Source organism: Mustela nivalis (genome assembly GCF_964662115.1).
Source record: "Mustela nivalis genome assembly, chromosome: 13".
NCBI classification, from domain to species: Eukaryota; Metazoa; Chordata; class Mammalia; order Carnivora; family Mustelidae; genus Mustela; species Mustela nivalis.
Window position 1 is genome coordinate 60144903 of NC_139032.1, and position 26179 is coordinate 60171081.

Genomic DNA, 26179 nt, shown 5'->3' on the forward strand with positions numbered 1-26179 from the left:
CCCGCTGAGCCACCCAGGCACCCCTGGTTCTTAATCTTTATCTACAACACATAATCTTAAAAAATTAAACTCTATTTAGAGATAATTATAGATTTACATGGAGTTGTAAGAAATAATGTGGATAGGTACTACACTGAATTTTTTAGAAGCTTACTTTATTTCCACCATGGCTTCAGAATTTTCCATATTTTGTCGACTTTCCTGAATGATGCTTATTCTGAGGCAGAGTTTAGGACACTGTATCTACAGTGGAGGCAGGAAGCGGGAGACGGGAAGCTGACCCTCAGGAGTGAAGGGCTAACTCAGCCCATGGATCTGGGTGACAAAGGAGCTGGGGCACTGAGAGAAGACAAATCTTTGAGGCACTGAGGGAAAATAGATCTTGTAGGTAGCTAGGAGGCCTTTCAAAGACAAAGAGCCTCTGAGGAGAGAAGTTTTGAATAGAAACCTGGATTTGGAAGTAAAAGGTAGAGAGGAGGTAGGGGCCAAGTGCCTTTCTTCAGGTGGGCCAGGCATGTTACAACTCCTACAATGCTATTTTTTTTTTTTTCGTTTTTTTTGATGGACACCCATATTACTATACATTTGTGCTCCATTCCATCACCAGAATGACCTAACATTCCAACCTGATGGGGCCCTTCCCTACTCAAAACTTCCAGCCCTGCTTCAGCTCTCAGCTCCCATCCTTCCCTCAAGGGGATCCCTCTCATCCTTGGGTCTTTGCTCCTGTGGCCTCTGCCTAGAAAGCTCTCTCCAGACTCCTCCCTTTGACCGCCAACCTCCTTGGCCTTTCCCAGTTTCTGTAGAGCCGGCATGCTCTCCAAGAGGCCTTCTTCTGTCTCTCAGCCAATGCAGGTGCCCCTCCCTGGCAGCCTGGGATCACATTCTTGTTAGAAGTGTGTTGATTAATAGCCGTTTAGACAGTATATTCGAGAAGGCATTATAGTGCTTTATTTGAAGTTGTATCTCCAGTGTCGAACGTCGTGTGGAGAAGATTCTTCAGCAAGGAGAAGAGTTCTCAGGCAGAGGCATGGGTTTGGGTCCGATGTATAGAGAGGTGATAGAACAGGAGCCAGAAGAGTGGTTAAGATGGCCCAGGAAGTCAGAAGGGGGCTGAGTGCACAGTTCCAGGGTACCCCAGCATTTTAGGGCTTTGGGATTTGAGGGTCCCGCAAGGGGACCAAGAAGGAGTGGTTCGAGAGGTTTAGGAAAGCTGAGGGACCTCAGCGATCAGGGATGAGGGCCGTAGTGCCCAAGTGGGTCCACCTCTTCATCCTCCCACAGCCCTTGGCTCCTTCTGCTGAGAGGAGGGCAAGTTGGGGTCATCTGCATCCCCCCCCACCCCCAGTCCCTCCTAGTTGGGAGTTCTTTGAGAGGCCTTGCGGTATGTCAGCCAGAGGAGGGGTGGGGTGAGAAGGAGGTCTTTCGTTGGGACTCTTCTGGATTCCAGCTCCGGCCCCACCGCCTCCGGGCTGGGTGACCTTGGGGGAGCCCCTTTCCTCTCCCAGCCTCAGTCTCCCCGTGGGTACTCGGTGGACGCTGCGCGCCCAGGTGGGGAGCCGCGGGAGGCCGGCGGAGGCAGGGCCCGGGTGGGAGCGGGACCGCCCACTGCGGCGGGCCGGGACCTCGGGGCCCGCGGAGGCGGCGCGCGGGGCTCCTCCCCCGGGCCGAGGGTCGCGACGCCGGCAGCTGGCGGCCCCGCAGCTGCAGCCTCAGCACCTGCCGCGACCAGACGGCGCGGGCGCGGCCGGGCCCTGCGCTCCCCCCTCCGGCTGCAGCCGCGGCGCGGGAGGCGGAGCCCGAGCCGAGCCCGAGCCGAGCCGCTTGCCCGAGCCTTGCCCGCGTCCGTGCCCGCCGCCGGGCGGGGCCGCCCCTCGCTGAAAGCGTCAGCTCTCCCAGTCCGCGTCCGCGCGGGCGGCGCCTCCTCTGCAGGTAAGGGTGAGGTCCCGGCGCCGCAAAGTTTTGGGGGGGACTGACGGTCTACGCCCCGGGCCTGCGCCTCCGGGAGCGGCAGGCTGCCTGTCCCTCGGCTTCCTCCGCGCCGCCCTCCGCCGTGCGCTCCGTTTGCACCGCCGGCCCCGGGTGACCCGCGCCCGCCTCCAGTCCTCGTGTTCCCATCGCTGTGGGAGGCGCGTCCGCGGGCTCGCTCAGGGCCTGCAACGGTTAAATCTCTCACAGTATCACTGTGTTGCTTAAGTTTTTGAGATCTGCATGGTGGAGTGCAAAGAGCGGCAAACCGGGAGGCGGGAGACCTGGGTTCAGGTGCGGCCACGGCCAGCGCCAACTTTCTGAGTGACCTCGGACCAGCCAGCCCTGCCCCGTCTCGATGGCCACACCTGGACTAGGATGGGTTCCCCGGCGATGGTCATCTGAAGTGCACGCCTGTGTTGCCATTTTGTGAGTCAGGGGCAACCCTGAGTGTCTCAGCTCCAGGGTTCCTTGGGGCGGGGGAGGAACCCACTGAGATCAATCTGGGCCTGGGGCGGTGGTGCGGGGTGGAGGGGGAGGTGGATCCCGTCGCTAACCAGCTGCAGTTTTGGCTGAGTTGTAGGGGGGTTGTTGAGCCAATCTCTGGGAATAGAGGATGCTCCCAGAGCTAGGAGTCTGGGCCCTGGCTTCTGGTGACCCCTCTGCCATCCATTGATTGTGTGACCTTCGGCAAGTCCCCTGTTCTGGTTTTGCCGCCCCCACCCCCACCCCCACGAAGTGGGGAGGGAGGAATGTGCACTAGATGATGGTTGTGGCCCTTTCGCCGTAAAGTCTGGAGAAGTAGAATCTTCCAGGTCTCTCCATTTACGATTAGTTTGGGTAGAGGAACTCTTTGACTAAACATCCACCCAGTGCTTGCAAATCGGAGTTTAGAAAATAAAGGAGGCATTTGCGGTGTGCTTTGGGAGTCCCGAAATAGACATGGCAAGGATTGGTGAATGTTGGCCTTTCCTCCTTCAGTGCTTTGGACCATCATAAAATATTCAACAGCATAATGATTTGTTTTCAGAGTGGCTTATAGATCAGGAAGCATTTCTGTTTGTGAGTCGGTTATTTTTGTGAAAACCTCAAAATAGTTGTTTGGGGAAAAAAATAAATAAGGCACTGTTGTAGGGGTCCTGGCAGAGAGGCCAACATCTACTTATTTCTAAAGTGATGCTTTCCAATCAAGATGACATAGAAAATCACTCTAAATCAGGCGTTCTTTAGCGGGTGTTCAACAGGGCATAGTTGGAGAGGCCTACGGTTTGGCCAAGTCCATATTTTCCATGATGGGTACATTCTGGTGCAGCTGTGGCAGAACAAGCATGGGGTAGTTAGCTGACCTCCTAGAAGGTGAGCTTTGTTCTTTTTGCCCAATTTGTCCCCCTTGGGCTGCAATTAGCGTTTCCTCAGTGTGTGGGTGAAATCCATTACTATGAAAGGGTTCTTATGGAAGTGATTTTATTATTTTATTTCCTTCCTTGACTTCCTGGTTTTGAGTTTCAAGCTTTATGAAATCAGAGAACTAGTAAGAGCGTGCTTTGTGACTAGGGCAGGAACATGCCAGAGTTGTAGTACATAGGTTTGCCTTTCCCCAGCCGTACTGTGTAGCTGAAGTTAATTTGTCCAGAGCCTTTGATGGGTCAGGTGCAGTAGAATATCCCTTGTCCTTTCCCTCTCCCTTCTTCAGGGGTTCAACAAGCACTGTCTCACCACTCATTCAGGAGGAAACAAATAGGAAAAATACCGGTAGGCCCTTCCCTCCAGGAGCTCAGGGTCTAGTGAGGAAGAAGGAGGAATATACTACAGGCATTCTGGGAGTTATTACTGGGCATCTCTGGGGACACTGAGGAGGGCACATTCGAACTGGGGACAATGGGGAAGACTGCACCACAGAAGGTGGAAGGAAGAAGAGGATTTCAACAGGTGGTGGAAAGTGGAAAGCCCACTTTAGGTCGAGGAACTGGTGTGAGCGGAGCTACAGGATCCGGAAAGCTCAGGAGCCAGATGGAGAACACCGGGTCAGGTGGGAGCAAGGAGGAGGCAGAGCACTTTAGAGCAGAGGACAGTGGGGAGAGGCTCAGGAGGCTCCCAACTTGGGCTCGAATTGACACTGGTTTGGGGATATTGGGCTTCTGAACTTCCTTTTTGCAATTTGTAAAGGGGGAATAATAATTCCAAATGCACACGTTTAAATGAGATCATGTGTAAAGTGCCTAACAGTGTTTGCACAATGATAGATATTTAATAATAGTTTCTTTTATTAGAGTGTTCACAGGCAAGCTCCGTAAGTGTTGCTAGTCTCCACTGAAGTAAATGAATGGTGCCTTTTGTTTTAGCATAGGTATTGACTTGGAACCTCACAATCGGACTGGAGGTCCTGTGCCAGGGCAATTTGTATTCGAGGTACATCCTGATTCAGGAGCAGGGGGTTTTTGTTCTTCAGGGGTGCTCACATCAGACACTGACATCAACCACAGACAATGCCCTGTAAATACTGTTAGGTGGTGGGAGGCCACAGGGAGGTTTACTCAGAACACGCAATCCCTGCCTCCCACAAGTTTATCACTGTGTGCTCAAGGACCCAGGTGGGGGGATTTGACAGTCAGACACAGTTATAAATACATCGGCATTGTCCATGTATGCTGGGAACCATCTGCCTTAGTGTGGGTTGCTGGGGATTTATAGTACCAAGGAGGAGACTAGGATAGGAGGGTGAAGAAGGACATTGCAGTACTTTATGAACCTGTGTACACCATGAGGCCACCGTAATACTGTCCTGCATTTGTTCATGCAACACTTACTCATAGAACACCTTCTCTGTGCCAGGCAACCTTTCTAGGTGCTGCAGAAACACACTGGACCCAAAGAGAAGATTCCTGCCTTCCTGGAGTTTATATTCTAGTGGGAGAAACATGAACGAGTAAACCCATGAATAAATTGCAGGCTGGCTAAGAGCTGAGAAGGAAATGAGCAGGGTAAAGTGAGAGAAGGTGCTGGGGGTGGTCGAGGAGGGCCTGCCTGAGTCAGTGGGAGCTGAAGGAGAGAAAGAGCCAGTTGGGACGAGAGCTGGGGGGCAGGGGTGGGGCGCAGTCCAGGTCAGTAAGAAGCTGTGCGGCTTTGGCGTGAGGATGCAGACTCTGGGCCGCAGCGTCTGGATTTGAATATCGGCCCCACTGACAATTAAGTTTATTCTACTGTCAGGTTATTTAATCTCCGGGATTTCAGTTTCTTCCCCATAAACTGGGCATAATAACCCTACTTGATAGAGTTGTTTGGGAGTTAAATGAATTGATATATGTAATGTACTTGAAATAGTACCAGGTATGTAGCAAGCACCAAGTGAAAGTTAAATTAAGAGGGTGGGGTGATGGTGAAGGAGGGAACAGCAAATGCAAAGGCTCAGAGGCCTGAAAGGCTTTGTGTGTTCTGTGACCAGACAGGCTGTGTGTGTGGATATTACCCCCATAGTTACTGGGAGACACCAGAGCGGGTTCTCTGCTATTTCAGTACAAAACTAGGTTTTAGGAGTCCTGAAAAGAGGAACATGCAGCCAGCCACAGTACCCTTCCCTGCCAGGTCAGGCCCAGAGTGGCGTGGTGAGCTGCTGCCCACTTTTGGGAACATCCCACTGTAGATCCACTTCTTTAAGATCTCTTTTCCTTTCTCCCTTCATCTCTCCTTTTCTGGTCCTCCCGCTCCTGCCCCTTCCTCCTTTCCTGTTTGTCCCTCTCTCCCTCACCTCTTCTCCCTTCCCCCCATCTCTTCTCACTGCAAGCCCTGAAGAGTAGTGCCCCCTGGAATGCTCACTCATGTGCAAAGTGGAAATATGCCTAGTGTCACCAAAGCCAGCCTTGCCCACCCGCTGTGTGATACCCTCTGGCGAGCATCCTCCCACTCCCACGCTGGAAATTCCATGGCACTGCGGGTGGGGTGGGGCGGTGGGCACCACATAGTCACCTACAACCTTACTCTCTCCCTTGATCCCTCTTGGCTGAAATCCAGTCACTCACCAAGTCCTGTCCTTTTTACTTGCAAAACCTCTCTCAAACATGTCCCCACATTTCCATTCTCTCTGTGAACATCAGCCCTCTGTTTTGTGTAATGTATGGCCCAGAGACCTGCAGTGGGGTCTCCTGTGGATGGATAACGAAGTCCTGAGTCCTCAGGCTTGCAGACATGACGGGCTGTCTCCATCAGTTCTCTCCACCATCCCCCCGCCCCCACTGTGTCCTCCACACTTAATCCCTCCAGCGTTTGCCTCTCCATCTGGCCCCTCTGCCTGCATGTACCTCAGCCCTGGTGGTCAAGCCCACACCAGAGGGCCCAGCTCAAACCCTGTTTGCCCTAGCAGCTGTCTTCCGGACCCCCTCATCCCAGGATTCTCATCTTTCCCTGAGCTCCCGCCGCATTCAGTACCGCTCATAGGGAAGCCATCACCATCAACCATGGAGGATGTGGTCACTTTCGCTTGTGGCCATGGCCTTGAGAAGTCCCTGGGAGGCCAGACACAATGTCCCTCTGACGTCTGCCCCACAGCCCTTCTCACAGAGCCTAGCCCCAGTGCAAGCTTGATACGTGTTTGCTGTAATGGATTGACAAAAGCCTGCGATTTCCCTGAGATCTGAAATGGTTTGAAGTCATGCCAGGAACACGATGCTGATGCTCAGGGCTTGGGGTCCCCAGCTGAACTCACTTGAGACATTCTGATGCCTTGAAATGTAGGTCTTTCTTTCGATGAAGAGGTGATGTCACTTCAAACGTGAGTCTGAATTTTGAATTTAGCTTTCCGATACGGCCTATTTTTAATTGATATACTATGTAAAAAATGAACCTCCAAGCTAGATAAACTTATCAATAATTATTTATATCATAAAAGGATGTTTTACCTTACCGAAAGATCTGGAATGGCTTTCAAATACCAAACATGACCATGAACTTAACACCATTCAGTATATAAAATTTTGATTTATGCACAGCTGTTTTAGCCGTACTTCTACTATAGTGTAAGATATGTACCAAACTTAATATGCTTTCATAGAAGAATAATGCTGTCTTTGGGTAACTACAAATTACATTATGCAGCCCTGCAAATATGAGTTTTGTTTTGTTTTTTTTAATAATGAACTATCTGCCTGAAGGACAATGGAAAGCCCTATTTGGTGCTTGGCCAGGTGGTGTGAGGGCAGTAACCATTAATTTCACTGAAGTGACCCAGTATTTTCAGGGACTTGATGTTTGGAGACGCTTTTGCCAGTGGTTAGAAGTGGTATGGTTAGAAGTGGTTAGAAGTGGTTCACAAACTGGCTGATAAATGATGTGTGTACTTAACACTGGTACTTTTTTAGAAAAAGTTGGTGGTGGGGGGGTGAAGACACTAATTACAAGCTAATCTAAAAATATGAAATATGGTAAATCTAAAAATACGAAAGTCTATTGCTTTGACCTCTCTTGAGGAATGATCTGAGAAGCGCAGCCATTTCAGTGAAAGGGTAACATGGCAAATTTTCAAAATCCTGAACGGAAAGAGCTTCAGAGGAATTCATCCGGATGTAACAGTGCTTAGTTCTCTGAGATTTTGACTTAAGAGAAGACAGATGTGCAGGCAGACGAGAAATGCTGGCTTCCTGTCCTCTGAGTATCCAGAATGTAGGGTGTACCCTAGCACTTGTTACAACCAGTGATAACCATACCCCTCCTCCCCCCACAAAGACCCCCTCCAAAACTAAGTTTTGAGTGGTAACATAGGTAAGCCTCTGTGGTACTGCTTTGTTGTTTTCTTTGTTCCAAATGTAGAATTCAGAAGAATGCAAAAGGAAAAGCAGTTATGAAAATAAACATGGAGTCTCTGTTCTTTCTGATTATCCCTGGAGAAGGACATCAAGCCCAAAGCTCCCTTGGTACGGGGGGCATAAGCTTTTGGCTTCTGGTTAGGTTAAAGGGTGATGTCCATATGGACATACATGCTTTCCCTCTTTCTTCTGCTGGGTGTCAGAGACATTTGTATACAGGATCAGGAAGAATAATTTCTTTTCTGAGCTCATTTCTGGATGGTTGCAGTTATTTAGTTTTTTGTTGCCACAAAGGCTGTGTAATAAGTTCCTTAGAGCACTCCCCATCTATATGCCAAAAGCCCAGACTCATGAGAAATACTGTACAGGATATTTTAACCAACAGTCATAGACCTCCAAACAGAGTTGCCAACTCCGGAGATGATCAGCTATAGCCCTTTCTGGTGCAGGAATTCCCCTAGCACACCCAGTCTCTTTTTGCTTGGACCTGCCAATCCCCGAGGCATTTCTCTTCCATTGTCAGTTGGCTCTGATTATTAGAAAGTTCTACATTATGTTGAACTAGACTCTCTCTCCAGGTTGTGGCTACTCCATTGGCCTCGATTCTGCCCTTTGAAGCCCCACACAAAAATCCATCACTTCTTCCCCATAATGGCCGTTTAAGCCATTTGGACAAAGACAGGTCCCCGAGGCTTCACTTCTTAAATCAGAACATCCCGTTTATCCAGTCCCCTGAAAAAGGCAGAGCAAAGAATTGGACACAATGGCCATGCAGGTGAGCCTGACCAGCGTGGAAGGGAGCAAGACCGTGACGACCTCACTTCAGAGTCTGGTTTTTTTGGCAATCAGCATGACCTGAGACCTGGTTAGGTTCCCCGTGGACACCCCCTAGAGTTTGCTGGAGAACCGCCTGCACGCTGGTGGGATGTAGAGGAGAGTGTCCGGGACTAGTGGCTGAGGTGGAGTGGCTCTGGGTGAGGTGGTCCCCTCTCTGGGACCCAGATCCCTCATCAGTCATAACTTCTCAGGCACTGTATTAGTCTTCCGTGGCTGCAGTCACAGATCATGGCAGCCTCGGCTGAAAACAACAGATGTGTGTTCTCTGACAGTCCTGGAGTCCAGAAATCTGAAGTCAAGGGGTCATCAGGGTTGCACCCCCTTGGAAGGCTCTAAGGAAGGAATTTTTTCTCTGCCTCTTCCAGCTTCTGGTGGCTGCCGGCGTTCCTTGACTTGTGGCCACCACTGCCAGCCCTGCCTTCCTAGTCCCATGGCCTCCTTCTGTCTGTGTCAAATCTCCCCCTGCCTCACTCTTATAAGGACCCTTGTCATTGCATTTAGGGCCCACCTGGATAAACCAGGCTAAGCTCCTCACCAAGACCCTCCACTTACTTTTATCTGCAAAGATCCTTTTGCCAGTTAAGGTAACATTTATAGATTCTGGGATTGGGGTGTGGACATGGTTCTCAGGGGGCCACCATTCAGCCTTTGGCTTTCTGCTTTCTCTCCTTATGTGACTGTCTTCTCTGGCCTGTATTCGAACCCAGCTGTCCAGGATCCCCAGCCTCAGGTTTTCATTCTGCAGGTTTCACATGTCTTCCTTTCTTCAGGATGGTGGCTACTGCTCTGTGGGGCTGTGTCCTGCAGATGTGGCTGGTCTTTCTGGTCCTTCGGTCCTCACTGCCAGGCCCTGGCCGGTCAGTGGAGTTTTTATCAATGGGAAGGAGAAGCTGTGGCTATTAAAATATTCATGACCAGTTCTTAGGCTTAGGGGAGATCCCATAGTGAACGTGCTCTGGATAGAGAAGGGACTCAGAGCGGAAGAGCCAATGTCCTTCCATCTTCCCTCCAATTCAGTCTGAGATTGGCTCATTGAACTTGAAGCAAATTATTTACATTCTCAGCACCCAAGTACATCTCTCTTTCTGCGAAAGACCAGGAAATGTGTCTTCGCAGCTTTCGGAGTGTGTTGGAGCATGATCTTTTTTAGGTAGCCTGTCCGGCCCTTTACCTGGAGTCTTAAGTCACTGTGGGCTGATGGGGCATCCAAATGCAATGCCAGTAAAATAGACTTTTCTCCAAATAGGATCACTTTGTTTGCATTCAACATGCCAGAGGGCAAAAAAGGCCTAGGGCCGGTGGGAGTGTTGGGTCTGGAGAAGCTGGTGCTGGAGCTGAGGAGAAGCCACAGGAGGATGGCCGCCCGAGGGGGGGTCTAGCCCTGAGCACCTCCAGGCTCTGCTCGGGGTTCATACCTGCCCAGAGCGTCCTCCTTCACGCTGCTCCTCTCAGGTCTGTGTGCTTTGCTGAGAAAGGTGTGTGCAGGGATGGGGGCAGGAAGGAGTGGGGAGGAGGGAGGAGACGGATGACTCAAACAGCCCTGCCCCGCCTGCAGCCAGCAGCAAGTCAGTGGAGGGCAGGGTGCTGTGTGGTGCAAAGACTCATGGGAGCCCTGGTGAGGGCTGGCCATGCCTTGGGTGAGATCCAGGAAGGTTTCCAGGAGGGACTGGCATAGAGCAGTGCACCGAAAGTACCCTCAATCATGTCCCCCCTCCCCTAGGACTCCAGATTGCCCCCCCTCCTGGGTCATCCAACCAGACCTCACCTGGAAGAATTACCAGTTTGAAAAGGTCCTTCAGGATCGTCTAGTGGGGCAGCTGTTCCAACTTCAGTGCTTGGAGCTCTAGGGCAGAGGTCGGAGAACAGTTCAGAGAACTCGGCTTCTTATTTTGCTTGCTGTGTTTAAAGAACAGTGATTTCCCATTTTGACAAGGCTGGAGCTAGCTGCCTAGAAATATCCTCACATCAAAATGCCCTGCTTGATCTTGGGAGTCTTTTCTAGGCTGGAGGGGCCCCTCCCCCAAGGTGCTGAGGAGTGGTTCCCTGTAACCTGCCTCACTTAACTGTGAGCCTCTACTAGGCAAGGGTTGAGCCTGGTTCAGTCCAGAGCCCAGCAGACGGCCCGGTCCTGGGCGCAGGCTCGGTAAATGGTGCTGACCGATGAAATGAGAGACGTGGTTATGATGGCTGTCTGCCTTGCCTCTGGCTCCAGCTGCCCTCAGTGCTCTTTCCAGGCACCGGTGGTACCCTGCCTATGGCCCGGCTTCTGGGGTTCTCTGTCTCATACCTACTTCTGCCTGTCAGCCGGGTACTAGCGAGGGCTGGTGCCTGTTCTCTGTGCTTTCAGGGGTCAGGGAGGCTGCAGACCTAAACTTCCGGCTCCAGAGGTGCTGTCTGGGGTCCTGGGTCATGGTGCTGTCTGGGGTCCTGGGTCATGGGTAAGGCCACCTGTAAACTTGGTCACTCGGGTTACCTGGCTCTTCCTTGGTACCCTATAGCCTCAGGACCAGAATCAGAGAGGCAGTGGGAGCAGAGGCAAAGTCCTGGGGCTTTTGACTCATCAGACCTGGGCTTGCTAGCTGTGTGAACTGAGGCACATAACTTACTTGCTTATTCCATTGATGATCTGTGAATGGTTAAACTAAGAGAAGACACGAGGAAGATACAACTCCTGTCTTCTACCTATCTGTGGCAAATATTCAATAAAGGTTAATTTCCTTTTTATGTTATCTGAAGGGCTATCAAGAAGAGAGACAATTTTTGTGGGTTAGAAGCTCTCTGAAGCCAAACTTTGTTTTCCCCCATCTTTTCCAAATGCCGTCAAGCCCTCAGCAGCCTCCTAATTCCTCAAGCAGTGCTAACATCTTTGATTTCTTTCTCTCTGCTTTCTACTAATTATTATCAGCTCTCTGTGTATATTTGAAGAGGTTGCTTTCCCTGTCTGGGCCTCTGTTTTTTTTTTTTATCTGTAGACTGGGTTATATCTAAGACCTTTAATAGCCCCTGCACGGCATTTAATTCCACAGCACAACTCAATTTCACATAGAGCAACCACTATGTGAAGGGTGAATGTTCTAGGCCCCAGGGCACATAGGAATGGAGAAAGTCATCAGTCTTGTTGTAGAGGTCACAGCCCAGTGTGGGGACAAACAAGCGAAGCTGTGTGATAAAAACTCTGGAAGGGGATGAACCCAGAGCTGGGGGATTCCAAACCAGAACAGGGAGAGACTAGTCACTTGAGGAATGTGTGGGCTCTTTGCCCTCAGGGAAGAATTATCTAGAAATGTTTGCTGCTGGCATGAAAGCATTAATGATGGAGACGGGTGGCATTAGAATTTTCGCTTTGAATTGGAATTATCAGATGGAAAATCCCAGCACAGATAGCATGGATTAGGGGCCTTATTTCCTCTCTTCCTCTGGCTTTCCTGCAAAGAAAAAGAAACTCAAATCTCCAGAATATATTGACCTTTATGCACAGAAGCTCTTGGGATATGCAGCGTCGTTTAACAAGTACCGTTTTTGTGTGCCTGAGAAATGTCTAAGCAGATGCAGAATTACGTGCCTAAAGAGAATTAATCTATTTTTTGTCATGATTGTGTTCAGAAGCTAATTTTCAAGGACAGTTTCAATTTTCCCAGCCGTCTGGATGATGTGAGAAACACACAATCAGTGCACTCCCATCCCTTCTCCTATATTTATTCTGCCCCATTTAATCTGATTAGATTCTATAAGCTTTTATTGATTGCCTATTATAAGTTAAGCCCAGTGTTGAAAGGCTATGGATATGACAGACTATATCACTATCCAGAAGTTTCTTTCCTAGCTGGACCAATATGACTTATGCCCAGGAGTCAGCAAACAGAACCATCTATTCATTGCGGATTGCTGAGTATATTGGTGTGAGTGCCAAGATTTGGCTCCAGGCAGAGAGGTCTGGGAGAAGGATGATGAGGATGGTTCTCAAGAAGGTTTTTGGAGGCGTCTGCATTGGAGATGGGCCAATGATTGCAAGCTGAGTCAAGGTGCAGGGGAATGAACAGGTTGGCAGGTGAATTAAGCAAGAGCCAACTTTTCATTCTCATCCTCAGCCTCTCATTCTCATGTCATAAGAATGGAAATAATACCCAGGTGGCCAACAGACATATGAAAAGATGCTCCACGTCATTCATCATCAGGGAAATGCAAATCAAAACTACAGTGAGCTATCACCTCACACCTGCCAGAATGGCTAAAATTAAGAACACAAGAAACACGTGTTGTTGAGGATGAGAGAAAGAGAGAGGAACCCTCTTGCACTGTTGATGGGAATGCGAACTGGTGCAGCCACTGTGGAAAACAGCATGGAGGGTCCTCAAAAAGTTAAAAATAGAATTATCCTGGGCGCCTGGGTGGCTCAGTGGGTTAAGCCGCTGCCTTCGGCTCAGGTCATGATCTCAGGGTCCTGGGATCGAGTCCCGCATCGGGCTCTCTGCTCAGCAGGGAGCCTGCTTCCCTCTCTCTCTCTCTCTGCCTGCCTCTCCATCTGCTTGTGATTTCTCTCTGTCAAATAAATAAATAAATAAAATCTTTAAAAAAAAAAAAAAAGAATTATCCTGTGATCCAGCAATTATGCCCCTGGGTATTTATCCCCCAGAATGCAAAAACACTAATTCAGAGGGACACATGTACCCCTATGTTTATAGTAACATTATTTACAATAACCAAGATATGGAAGCAGCCCAAGTGTCCATCTGTAGATGAATGGATAAAAGATGTATATATACACAAGGGAATATTACTCAGCCATAAAAAGAATGAAATCTTGCCATTTGCAATAATGACATGTTTGGAGCTAGAGAGTATAATGCTAGACAAAATAGGTCAGTTGGAGAAAGATGAATATCATATAATTTCATTCATATGTGGAATTTAAGAAACAAAACAGGAGAGCCTGGATTGCTCAGTCAGTTAAGCAACTGCCTTTTGCTCAGGTCATGATCCCAGGGTCCTGGGACTGAGCCCTGAGTTGGACTCCCTGCTCAGCTGGGAGGCTGCTTCTCCCTCTGCCCCTTTCCCCACCCCACTCATGCTCTCTCTCAAATAAGTAAACAAAATCTAAAAACAAAACAAAACAAAACAAATGAACAAAGGAAAAAAGAGAGAGAGGGAGAAACCAAGAAACTGACACATAACTATAGAGAACAAATGAGTGGTTATCAGAGGGGAGGTGGGTGGGGGGATGGGTGAAATAGGTGATGGGGACTAAGGAGTGCACTAGTGATGAGCACTGGGTGATGTATAGAAGTGTTGAGTCACTGTATTGTGCACCTGAAACTACTGTGTTATAATAGTATGTTAACTCTACCAGGATTTTAAAAAAATGCATGAAAGTATTCCTTTTTCATACATGATGCTTCAGCAGGCCTCAGGTCCTTTGCTTATGCTATTCCCTTTGCCAAGCCTGCTTTTTCCCTTCATCTACCAGGAGAACTGTGATTTATCTTCCAGTTTATGTGCACTTCTGTTCAGGCCTCATTGACTCTCCCTCTCCTGGCTTCTCATAGTGTTTTATCTATAGTTCTTTCTTAGTATGGTTCCTGGAGCATTCCAGATCCCCAAGAGATATCAAGTGAATAAACTGATGACTGAATAACTGATTATTAGGTTTTGTGGCTGGCTTAACTGCTGGAAATGTGAAATGTTTGCTGAGAAAGGAGTGGAGGGCCCCAAGGTGAAAATGTGGGTGGTGAGTACTGAGCCAGAAGACCACCAAGGTGGGGTAGGGGAAACAACCTAACAGCCTTTGGAGAGGGAATAGGATATTGGGTTTCTAATGAGTACAGTACACACATGGAAAAAAACAAACAAACAAACAAACAAACAAAAGAAAACAACTCTGGGGAAAAAAAACACTATAGACACAGAACATTTGAGGAAAAAAATCTGCCTCCAGAGTGATCAAAGAGGACAACAACCCAAATAATTAGCGGCTTATATGTGATGATGTATCTCAACATTGTGATGCGGACTTCGCTAAAACAGACTAAATGCCCTACAATAAGGGGTTAGCTTTAAGGGCGGCATTCCTGGGGCGCCTGGGTGGCTCAGTGGGTTAAGCCGCTGCCTTCGGCTCAGGTCATGATCTCAGGGTCCTGGGATCGAGTCCCGCATCCGGCTCTCTGCTCAGCAGGGAGCCTGCTTCCCTCTCTCTCTCTCTGCCTGCCTCTCCATCTACTTGTGATTTCTCTCTGTCAAATAAATAAATAAAATCTTTAAAAAAAAAAAAAAAAAGTGTTAAAACCCTTTAAAAAAAAAAAAAAAAAAAAAGGACGGCATTCCTATCAATAGGATATCTGAATTAATGTCGTACAATCATAAAGACATAGGTAAATGTTTAAGTGGTATTGTTCCAGGAAAAAAAAAATCAGGCTATAAACCGGCATATATGGAAAGTTCCTAATCATGTTGAAAATGTGTATTTTCACACACAGAGGCTAGAAAGGTAATTAACGTGTAGAAGGTAGCAGATAGTTTTTATTTCCTTCTTTCCAAAAAAGAAGAATATCAAAATTTTCTACCAGCCACATGTATTACTTTTATAATGGTGGGGGGGATGAGGAGTATTTGGGAAGAAGAGAGAAGCTACTGGAGGGTATTGTTGGAGCGTCAGGGCATTGAGAGCAAGATGGGTGCATCGTTTATCTTGCAAATACCAGACAGGTAGTGTTTTCATAAGGAAGAGTGGTCTTGGGTCCATTTGTGTGAGTGTATTTATAGACGTGAAAGCTTTGGGGGAAGGAAATTGATTGATTTTTTTTCCCCTTGAACTTTTGAAATTATTCTTTCCACTCCATTTGTAATTGAGCCTGTGGAGGTATTCTTACTTCTTCCTCTCTCGGGCACTGCGTCAGACCTAAAAATGTCAGCTGGCGTAGGATGTGGGTTTTGCCAAAGTGACCCCCCTTGAAGTCTTCATGAGACTCTCTCAAGTGCTTAAAATTGGGGTCCTGAGGAAGACCACCTTCCGAAATCTGTCTTGCTCTTTTGCCTGGTTTCGCCCCTGCGCTCTGGCAACCCCAGATGATGGGTCAGAAACTGGCCCGGCATCACTGGGATCGAGGTCCCCGGCAGCCCCCAGGTAAGGGGCTCAGGGAGAGGCACGTGCATTGGGCGCTGTCTGTTGGAAAGGTTTATGTGGAGGCCAATCCGGCATCACCTTATCCTGGGGACGTAACATTAGTCTGCAGAAAAAGAGATCAGAGCTGGGTAGAGTCTCTTTAAATATTAATAATAGTGATGCCTTTTGCCACACATCTCCAAAGAGCTCGGAGTAGTGCAGACATTACCTCATCATTAATTTTCAGTGTTCTTGGGTGAGAAGCTGATGGCAAGTATTATGGTCTCCATTCGGGGCAGAATGTAGCAAACGCTTCAGATAGTGGAGCTGAAGTCAGGAGTGGTTCTGACCAGACACTGACTGACAAAAAGATTCGAGACATTTTGGGGCATATTCTCCTACAGTTGTTGTACATTTCGCACACATGAACTTGCCTTCACGCATTTTGTTCCACGGCATTAATGAGGATCTACTGTGAGCAAGGTGCAGTGCTGAGCACTGTGATTGGAGGTGAGGTTTAATCTCCTTTATTCCCATGGTTTAGGCCTTTGGTGATAGGGCTTCTACCTGCCGGTCCCACCCTAAGTCCCTCAGCCCTTGGTCTCCCACATTCCTCTTCCTGGTCTTCAGGGTCTCCTGATGCCTTCTCTACTTCCATCCCCTTATCTGGGCCCTTTTGCCCAGCCCTGCTGGTGTCCCTGTCCTATCCTTCACGGCCTGCCCCACAAAGCTTGCCCTGACACCACCCCACTGTATCCACAGCCGGACGTGAGCTCCAACACCAAACATGGCCAGCCCCTCTGCTGTGGCCCTTACTAATCTCTCCTTGGTATTTTAGTGATTTCCTGCTCATCATGGAAATTCATGACGACCAGAGATGGTCCGGTCCATCCTTGTGTCTCTCTCAGTGATTTGCCCCCATTAGATATGCAAGTATTCATTGGGCAAAGGAGTGAAATTGGTGGGGTGGGGGAGGTGCAGAGGACCAGGGGCAACGAAGGAACCCAGCTGGGCCTGCCCCCTCCTCTGGTGCTGATCCCTGAGGCTCCTGGTGGCCTACAGCACCCACATCCTGTTCCAACCCATCCTTATGGTTGAAGGTCATTCTCTCCACGGCATCTGGAGAAACAGGGGGAAAGAGGAACGTGAGGTGGTCTTGAGCAGGTGACCTCTCTGCTTCCATCTTCGTGGACCTCTGTTGTGCAAATTTCCTCCTGCTGGGAGGGCTCTCTCCAGAGCCGCCTCCATCCTGAGCCAGCTCCAGGCTGGGACTGCTCCACCTGCGGCAGGTTGTGCGAGGCTGGGCAGGTCATTTAATCTTCCCGTGGTGTCATTCCCCCATCTGTTGAGGGGGGATAATGTGTTTGAGGGTGACCTACCTCCGCGGGAGGCTTATCGACTTAATGCCGAGCTGTTCACTTTAACCCGAGGCAGCGGGGCAGACCAGGCAGGCCAGGCCAGCCGGTGTAGACTCAGCGCTGCAGCCTCGCAGTGGCCCGTGGCCGCCTCAGGACACCTCGGGTGTCACGTTCTCTGTGGTCCGTGGCCCAGTGGCAGCCAGGTTGCTGTCAGCGACGTGTAGGCTCTCCTCCCTGGGCCAGTTCAGGTGGCCGAGGTGGGGAGATGAGAGTGGCATCTGGAGGGCTTCTGGGGCTGTGCTGCTGAAGGGGGAGAGGCCAGACCCCCGTGGGGGGCATGGTTGGGGCTGCCCAGGATCTGCGGGAGCGTAGGTGCCGGGCCACTGGGGGACCATCCGACTTGGCCTTGTGGCCCAGTGATCCGCTTTACTGGCTTATTCACAGGGGATGGGAAGGTCATTGGATACTCACCTTGTGGCTATGATCTCCCCGAAGGGGCCTTTTCTCTTTAAAAAGGGCGCCTGGGTGGCTTAGGCATTAAGCTTCTGCCTTCAGCTCGGGTCATGATCCCGGGATCCTGGGAATGATGGGCTCCGTGCTCAGCAGGAGGTCTGCTTCTTCCTCTCCCACTCCCCTGCTTGTGTTCCCTTTCTCACCGTCTCTCTCTGTGTCAAATAAATAAAATATTTTTTAAAAATTAAAAATGAAAATAAAAATAGCTGTGCGTTGGGAGTCCCAGGAGCAGCGTGGGGAAGAGGGGAAGTGCCAGTGCGGGGAAGAGCGGCCGATTTCTCTCCTTGGACGACTCCCTTCAGCTCTGCTCCACTGGTGAGTTGTGTTCTCCTTCTGGAACATGTCCAGCTTTCTCTAGATGGTTTATAGAAAGGTAGCTTGTTGTTTTATTTGAATTGTATTTTTTTAACTGAATAGTTTAAAATCTATTTCTATGGTATATTCTTGAGCATTTATTCTTTGTGAAACCTGTTTAAGTGAAGGTTCTGTCAGTCTTCATAATTGCAATTTATTATGGGTTCTTCTCCAGTTTAACTGTTAAGTTTTTTCTCATGTTTTCAGTTTCCAAATTGCAGTGTTTTTCCAGCATTTTCTATAGAGATGGCATAATATTTGGTTTTGAAACTAAATTGTCAACAGGTTTTCAAATTTGTGAGATCATGGGATGTAAGACCTGACCGTGGACATTGTTCAGGCTGAGCCTCTCTGAGGTTCTTCTGATGGTGCAGTGAAGTTCTGAGAGGGTAGCAAGCGCTCTTTGCTACCCAGTTAACCAATGACTAAGTCAGGACTCGAACCCAGGTCTCCTAACTCCCTTGTCCCTAACTCTCCAGTCTACCTTATAGGATTTAGTGTTTGAATTACAAGTGAGAAGGGAAAAAAATCATTGTATGATTTTGTTTTTCCGTGCGCTTTAATCTGATTAAAAATTAATTTTCTAACTTCAGAAAAGCCTGTGTTGAGGGGCACCTGGGTGGCTCAGTTGGTTTAAGCATCTGCCTTTGGCTCCGGTCATAAATGATACCAGGGTTCTGGGATTGGAATACCCTCCCCACCCCCAGCTTCGGACTCCCTGCTCAGTGGAGAGGCTGCTTCTCCATCTACTCCTCCTCTTTCTTTCTCTTCCCCTCACCCCCATGCACTCTCTCTCAAATAAAATCTTAAAAAAAAAAAAAAATGGGTTACCTGTGTCATATACCACAGTTAACCCTCCTACCTGGATTCATTTGCCGGTCTGCAGGGAGGATCCTTAAACTGTGGTCCCGATCAGCATTACCTGGAGCTTGTTAGATATGCAAAAGCTGAGCCCCACCCCAACCTACAGACAAAGAAACTCCAGGCCTGGGGCCCATCTGTGTTGTAACAAGTCCGCAGCTACTGGGGAAAGTCAGACAGAACCCCAGCCTGGCGGACTTAAACCCGCCCCCTCCTCTGCATGAACGTGCTGGGCTCTTGTGGATTTCGGATGTCCTCACTGAAGAAGGAGCTTCTCTCTTGCTGTTGCCAATTTTTGATGATCATTCCCCCTCCTCCCCTCTGCTTCCTTCCTTCTGCACAACCTACAAGCACATGCTCACCCACACACACCCCACAGGAGCGAAAGATCTGTGGGTAAATAATGATAGTAAATAGGAGATTTCAGTAGAAATGGTTTGTTGACCAAATGTCCCAAACACTGGATGGAGTTTGTACATTTCCAGACTTGCTAGCTCTCTAAGCGCCCTGATAAACGGCTGTGGCTGACCATATTGTACTGTTTTCTTCTATTTGTTACTTTAGTCATTCAAAAATCTTAGTGCCTTCTGCTTGCATGACATATGTTTGGTGTGAGGGGAAAATGTATTTGGGTTTAGAGTTTATCAGGAGGTAGAGAATATATTCAGAAATAGCGGTAAGACAAGCCAGCTGGGGATAAATACATGAGAATCATCTGTAGTGAAAAGTGGAAGCCTAGAGATGGTGGGCAGGTGTGGTGGAGGAGGGCATCATGGAAGACTTCATGGAGGAGGTAGCATTGGAGTGAGTCTCACAGGGAGGTGGGGGTTTGACATGGGGAGTTCGGGGGGTGGGTAAAGGGCATTCTGGGCAGAGATGGGAAAAGATAAAGGCATGGCAGGGGCTCTCAGTACATTTTGTTGGGACCAGGGGTTATTTGAAGGTGATTCGAAGGAAATGAGAATATTCAAGTAGGTCAGTGCCTAAAGGAGAAGGATCTTCAAACGCGCACTTAGGAGTTTGTTCTTTATCCTGAAGGCAATGGGGAGCCATTGAAGGGTTTTGAATGAGGGCAAGGCATGAGCAGACCTATGCTTTTAGTAACATTAATCTGCCATCAGAGTATGAGTTAGGAGGTGAAGGGGAAGTGGGGAGGCTTTGTTTTTATTTTGTAACTGTTTTGCGGCAGTATGTTGATACATTGAACCATCATCTTAATGTTTAATTAGGAGGTAATTGCTTTTCTTGTGGTGATCATTGGATTTTGATATAAGCTTCCAGGGCCTAGATTATTGTCCAGGGGAACACAGTTCTAATTCCATAATGAGGAATCTGCAAGAAAATAGAAATGGCTAGATGAAAAGGCTTTATAGAAACTTCCAGAACTAACTCCATCCTTCCTTGTTTTTCGTTTCTAACATTTCTTTAAAAACAAAAAGTGTTTGTATTCATTTTACTCAGTAATGGCCTGGTAATGTCAGGTCACATAAAATCTAAATAGCAAGCACCTGCAATGTAGCTCGCTCTTGCTCCTTCCTCCTCTGCCTCCAAAGCTGTTTTCCCTCTCAGTTGTGGACTGATTTTGTCAAAGCACCTGAACCTCGCTCATTTCCCAAGGATCTGCCTTCTTCTGGTGGCGACTCCAGTGGGAATAGCTGTAGCAGACTGGGAAGTCTTGAAGTTACAGACGTGCCATGATTTCTAGTATTTGTCTTGTAGAGAAGACTCTGTTGCCAGTTTCAGAAGGGCGGTATTTCTGGGGCCTGGGCTTTGGCTGGCCTGCTCGGTTGGTTTTAGTTAGTCATTGAGCCAGTATTCATGAAACATCGATTAAATACTGAAGACTCCTGGTGACTCAGACCCCTCCAGGCCCTGCTTGCAAGGATGCTCCATTCCCGCAAGCGACATACATAAATAGTCGAAGATAGTTTTGAGAGAGGGAAGCTATGGACAAGCAGACAAGCCGTGGAGGCAAGAGCTTCCTGGCAATGAGAGCGACATGAGCAAAGCCTCAGTGGCAAGAACAAGAGGGAAGAGGGTCCATGGGGCTGGAGCTCCCTGGGAGGTGGAGCTCAGGGAACTGGAGGACAGTAAAGAGGCTGGAGAGCCAAGTAGGGCAGCCTTGAAGGTCTCTAAAAAGCACCAATCTGTGAAAATAGTTGCTACCGTTTAGAGAATCCTTCTCACCAGGCACTGTTGTAAGTGGTTTCCACGCATTAACTCAGTCCTCACAACAAGCTTGTTCCCCGCTGGGAAGACTGAGGTACCAAGGGGTTGAGGAATAGATCTAGTAAGTGAGAGATTGGCGATCTGAGCCAGCGGGACTGGCTCCAGAGTTGCACTGCAGACCCTAATCAGTTATCCTAAAAGTTACAGGGTGACATCATAGGGTTTGAGGCAGCAGTGGAATTGCATCTTAGAAAAATTGTGTGGGACATCTGGGTGGCTTCATTGGTTAAAGTAGCCACCTCTTGGTTTAGGCTCATGTCATAATCTCAGGATCCTGGGATCTAGCCCTGAGTCAGGCTTTCCGCTCAGAGGGGAGTCTGCCAGAGGATTCTCTCTGCCTCTGCCCCTCCCCCATTCGCGCTTGCTCAAAGTCTCTCTCTCTCTATCTCTTTCTCTCTGAAATAAATAAATCTTAAAAAGAGATTGCCTTGTGGTGTGGAAATGGCTTGGCAGGAGAGCAAGACGGAAGCAGGGAGAGCAGGTGCTCCGTGACCCATGTAAGAGACCACGTAAGAGACCACATAAGAGCCTGAATGCGTGTGATGGCAGCGGAGGTGGCAGAAGTGGAAATGCGGGAGATGTAGGGGCAGTCACAGCAGCAGGGCCTGGAGCGTGGTTGGGTTTGGAGGGACAGTACAAAGGCTCTCAGACCAAAAATGCTCTGGTGACGTGCTGGAGAAATGGGGTGTTCGTGGTGCTCCTGATGTCAGAGTCACAGATGTGCCCCAAGATGGACCTGTTTGTGGAGAACTGTCTGACCTCTGAGCTCTCTGCCAGTGGGAGCATGGAGCCCGGTCCAAACCTTCGACCCCTTCCAGGTCTGCAAGGGGGAAGGGAGGGAGTGGAGAGGGAAGGAGCAGGGCTGCTGGCGGGCGCTGCCATTCCCCTGGGAGTCTGTGCTCTGTCCTTGGGGCTTTGTTTCTCACACACTCTCTGATCCTAAGACAGGTGTCATTGCGCACAAACAGTAATATTGAAGATTTTTAAGAAAATGCGTCGTTACTGCAATATTGAAGATTTTTAAGAAAATGCGTCGTTACTGCCCATAGCAAGCATCCAGATCAAAGTTGTTTTGTGCCTCCTGCCTGTCTCTGCCCAGTGTCACTTTACAGTTGTGTCCAGAGCATAGATGTGGCTTTATCATCTGTGGTTCACACCTGACATTAAATCAACTGCTTTTTCTGGAATGTTCTACAGTTGCTTGGCATTTTTTAACCAGTCATCCCAGAGGATGAGCAGTGACTTACCCATTCTCTGTAGTCAGTGTTTAGTTTCTCATCCTTCGAGATGGTGCCTCACTGAGCTCCTGTGGCCTCCGCTTTTCCTCCCTTCCTTCGGCAGAATTCTAGCCACAGCAGTTTCCCTGTCCTTTCAGAAGGGGGACCCCAACTGTGCATTTCCATGTGCAGACAGGGCCAGAAGGCAGAAGGCCTCCTGAGGGCTGCTCTCTGGCTTCTGGGCTCTGTGGTTTCAGTGACCCCCTCTGAGCCGGGGTGGCACTCACTGACCATCGTCGGCACCGCTGCCAATGGCTGCCGTCCCCCAACAGCTGATGCGGTTTCCTCCATGGTTTGCTTTAAGGTGGGCGGTTGTACAGGAGAGAAGAGGGTTTTGGGAGAATGCTTAATTAGGGCTTAATTAAGCCTACCAGAGTGGCCTATTGAAACCTCGCACAGGATCCCCAGGGGCAGGCGGCACCTGGTGTTCTGGGCTGTGTGACAGACATCAGCATTCCCAGGCCCTGGGTGGTGCTGGGCAAGGCACACACTGTCCTACTGGTAGGTAAGAGCCATTCTCTAGGCTCCCGGAACATTCTAGATGTCCCTGTCTCGTGGGCTCTACCCCCTGCCTGGTCCTGGCTAGGAGTTACTTATCTGGGAGTCTCATGGGCTCTGTCACAGTGGGGACTATCTGATGAACCTGTCTCCTCAACTGCGGCCAGCATAAGCCGCAGGTGGTGCTGGATGAGTGGAAGGAAAGGTGTAGATTTGGGACCCGATCCCTTGACTGGCTGTGCAGATGCTGCAGACAGAATCTGAAGACTCAGGACTAGACTTGCAGAGCCTGGGGCCCCCGTCCACAACCAGAGTCAGCTCTGTGGGAGGATGAGGGACCTCTCCAGCCAGGACAGAGCCCCATGTCGCAGGTCGCAGAGGCTGGAGCTCTGTGGATCGGGTGGGGCCCAGCTCTGGAAGCAGTTCTGTTTCTGGGCTGCACCGTGTGTCAGCTGATGGATTTGGGATCCTGCCTTCCTTGGAGCAGCAGTGGGCGCCCTGGGTCTGAATTTCCTGGGCAGTGTACTCGCTATGGGTTTCGATTTGGGGACCTGCGCTCTCAAACGTGCCCAGAAGCTACTCAGCATTGGTTGGCGTGTAAGGATGTTTGATGACTCGGTGGATAGTGAAAAACAAGTCTGGGCTTGGAGTTTACGCTCCACCTTTTTGTGAATTACATCCAGGTGGTTGTCAAGAGAATTTTTCTCAACCAGAAGAGGGCATTTGCAAAAACCGACAAGTCTACAGGGAGGGAAAGAACTTCATACTGAATGTCGAGGGCGCACCAAAGATTGTGGGATCTGCTGGTGTCTGAGCTGGAAAGGCCCTCCCTGGGATGGAGCCTTCCCCGATCCTCTGTGGCTGTGCGGCAGCAGGGGACAGCTGTTATCACCAGAGTCCCAGTCGCCATGTGTGTGGCCCCTTTCAGGGTGGATCTTTTGGCTATCTTGGCTGTGTTTGGCATGGGTTGGTCATGTATTCTTTTGGTAAAATAGATACATATAAACTTTACCTTTAAAAAACCATTTAAGGCGCGCCTGGGTGGCTCAGTGGGTTAAGCCACTGCCTTCGGCTCGGGTCATGATCCTGGGATCAAGTCCCTCATGGGGCTCTCTGCTCAGCAGGGGGCCTGCTTCCCTTCATCTCTCTCTGCCTGCCTCTCTGCCTGCTTGTGATCTCTCTCTGTCAAATAAATAAATAAAAAATCTTAAAAAAAAACAAAAACATTTAAGAATGTGCCATTCAGGGGCATGAAGTTCGTTCACAACGTTGTGCCACCATCACTGCGATCTGGTTCCTGAACGTTCTCATCACCCCAAAGCAAACCCTGTACCCGTCAAGCAGAAACACCCTGTTCCGACCTCCCCTGAGTCCCTGGAGGCCAGTCATCTGCGTTCTGTCCCTGTGGACTTGCCTAGATGTTTCATGTGAACAGAATCATACAGGCTGTCGCCCTCTATGTGGCTTCTTCCACTTAGCCTATGTGTTTGAAGTTCATCAATGTTGTAGCATGTGTCAGTATTTCCTTACTTTTTATGACTGAACAATACTCCCTTGTATGGACCTATCACAGTTTGTTTATTCATTCATCCACTGATGAACCTTTTGGTCGTTTCTATCTTTTGGCTCTTGTGTGAACATTCATGTAGAAGTTACTGTTTGAACATCTGCTTTCAACTCTTAAGCGCATATACCTAGCAGTGGAATTGCTGGCCCAATGACAGTTATGTGTTTAACTTATTGAAGAGCTACCAGACTTTTCTCCTTTCCCCTTTGAACCTTTCTTCTCTCCAGACTCCTCTGATTGCTCTTGAGCCTCCTTGACCATTTCTTCTCAGTTTTCCTCATGACTTCTTTGTGTCTTCAGTCCCTCAAATGACAGTTCCACACTGGGCTCCTTTAGTCCTTTTTTGGCTCCATCAGTTATCCTACCAGTGCTCAACTCTAGCTGCAGATTTCCATTCCAGGGGCTACTTTAACAAACCCTGCCCAGGCCCCTTTCCAGACCAGTTAAATCAGCATCTTTGGGCAGGTGGAGGAGCCTGGGCATTGGTGTTACTGAAAGGACCTCAGGGATTTTGATATTCAGCTCCTTTCAGGATATTTATTTATTCACATGGTTTCAACCGGATGACTGTCCAATTTTTTTTTTAAAAAAAGGTTTTATTTATTTATTTGACGGAGCGGGGGTGGTGGGAAGAGCAGCTGGCAGAGAGGCAAAGGGAGAAGCAGGCTTCCGGCTGAGCGGGAGCCTGACGTGGATCTCAGTTCCAGGACCCTGAGATCATGACCTGAGCCGAAGGCAGAGGCTTAACGCACTGAACCACCCAGGCGCCCCATGATTTTCCTTTTTTTTTTTTTTTTTTTTTTTTCAGTTCCAACTATCTACTGAACATATCTATGAACATTCCTAAGTACCTCAAATTCAGCATCTCTCAACCAAACTCATCTTTCCTCCCCAAACTGTCCTTTCCCCAGTGCTTCCCCTTTTGGTGAAAGGGACGACCTTATCCAGCCATCCAAACCAGAAACTAGAGTAATTTGTGCCTTTTTTTCCTCTCTGATAACCCAATTTTCACTCATTGATTCATTTATTTAATAATTCATTAGCTAGTAGTTAGGAATAAGGGCCATTGGAGAGAAATGCAGTATAGGATTTTATGTTAACATATAAAAGAAACAGATGATACAGTTAAATAACAATATAGATAAGACGGTAACCTGAAATTAACATTATTATAACTGCTGTTATGAAGCACTTTCTGCATGCCATGGGTTCTGGTAGTACTTCATATATATTATCTGATACGCTGGCATATAGGTGAAGTCAGCCCACTTCACAGATGTCAGTACGGGTTCAGGGAGGCTGTGGTATTTTCCCAAGGATGTGTGGTTAGCACATGGCTGGCAAGAGTTGGAATTAGCATCCAGGTCATGCCAGGGCCCATGCTCTTGGCATGAGAGGTCGCTGGGGAAGAGCCTTGAGCCCAGCAGCATTGTCAAAGCATGGAAGAAGGATCAGGATGTGACCACCAAATGAGATCATTGGCGCCCATGACAGTGTTTTGAAAACTGTAGAGGATGGTGCAAAAGCCTCGCAGCCTTTGCTCGCATCTCCATAAACGGCTTCTTCCATTCTGCTCTGAACTACAACTAGGTGTTTCTACTTCTGATTTCCTTGGTGAGTTGCAGACCCCATGCAGGTGAGAACTGTGCTGCCTGTTGTCCGTGTCTTCCTCTGCCCCTGTGCCCGGCTGAATGAATGCGTGGTTGTGAGAGTGGACTCAGAGGTAGAAAGGCAAGCAAGACCCATGGCGCTGTCTGTCCAGGTGTGTCACAGCCAAGAGATTCAACTTAGAGAATTTGGAAAGAAAGAGAGGAACTCTGTGGCCC

The 26179-nt window shown here is 48.9% G+C and overlaps 1 protein-coding gene across 3 annotated transcripts in view; it reads left to right on the forward strand.

Moving 5' to 3' along the window:
* The first annotated feature begins 1784 nt into the window (after positions 1-1784).
* The window catches only part of FRMPD1 (FERM and PDZ domain containing 1), a 92560-nt gene continuing 68165 nt past the window's right edge, over positions 1785-26179 (forward strand). For all 3 annotated transcript variants that reach the window (XM_082694814.1, XM_082694813.1, XM_082694815.1), the window contains exon 1: positions 1785-1932. The gene's annotated coding sequence lies outside the window, so the exon portion shown is untranslated. The remainder of the gene's footprint in view (positions 1933-26179) is intronic.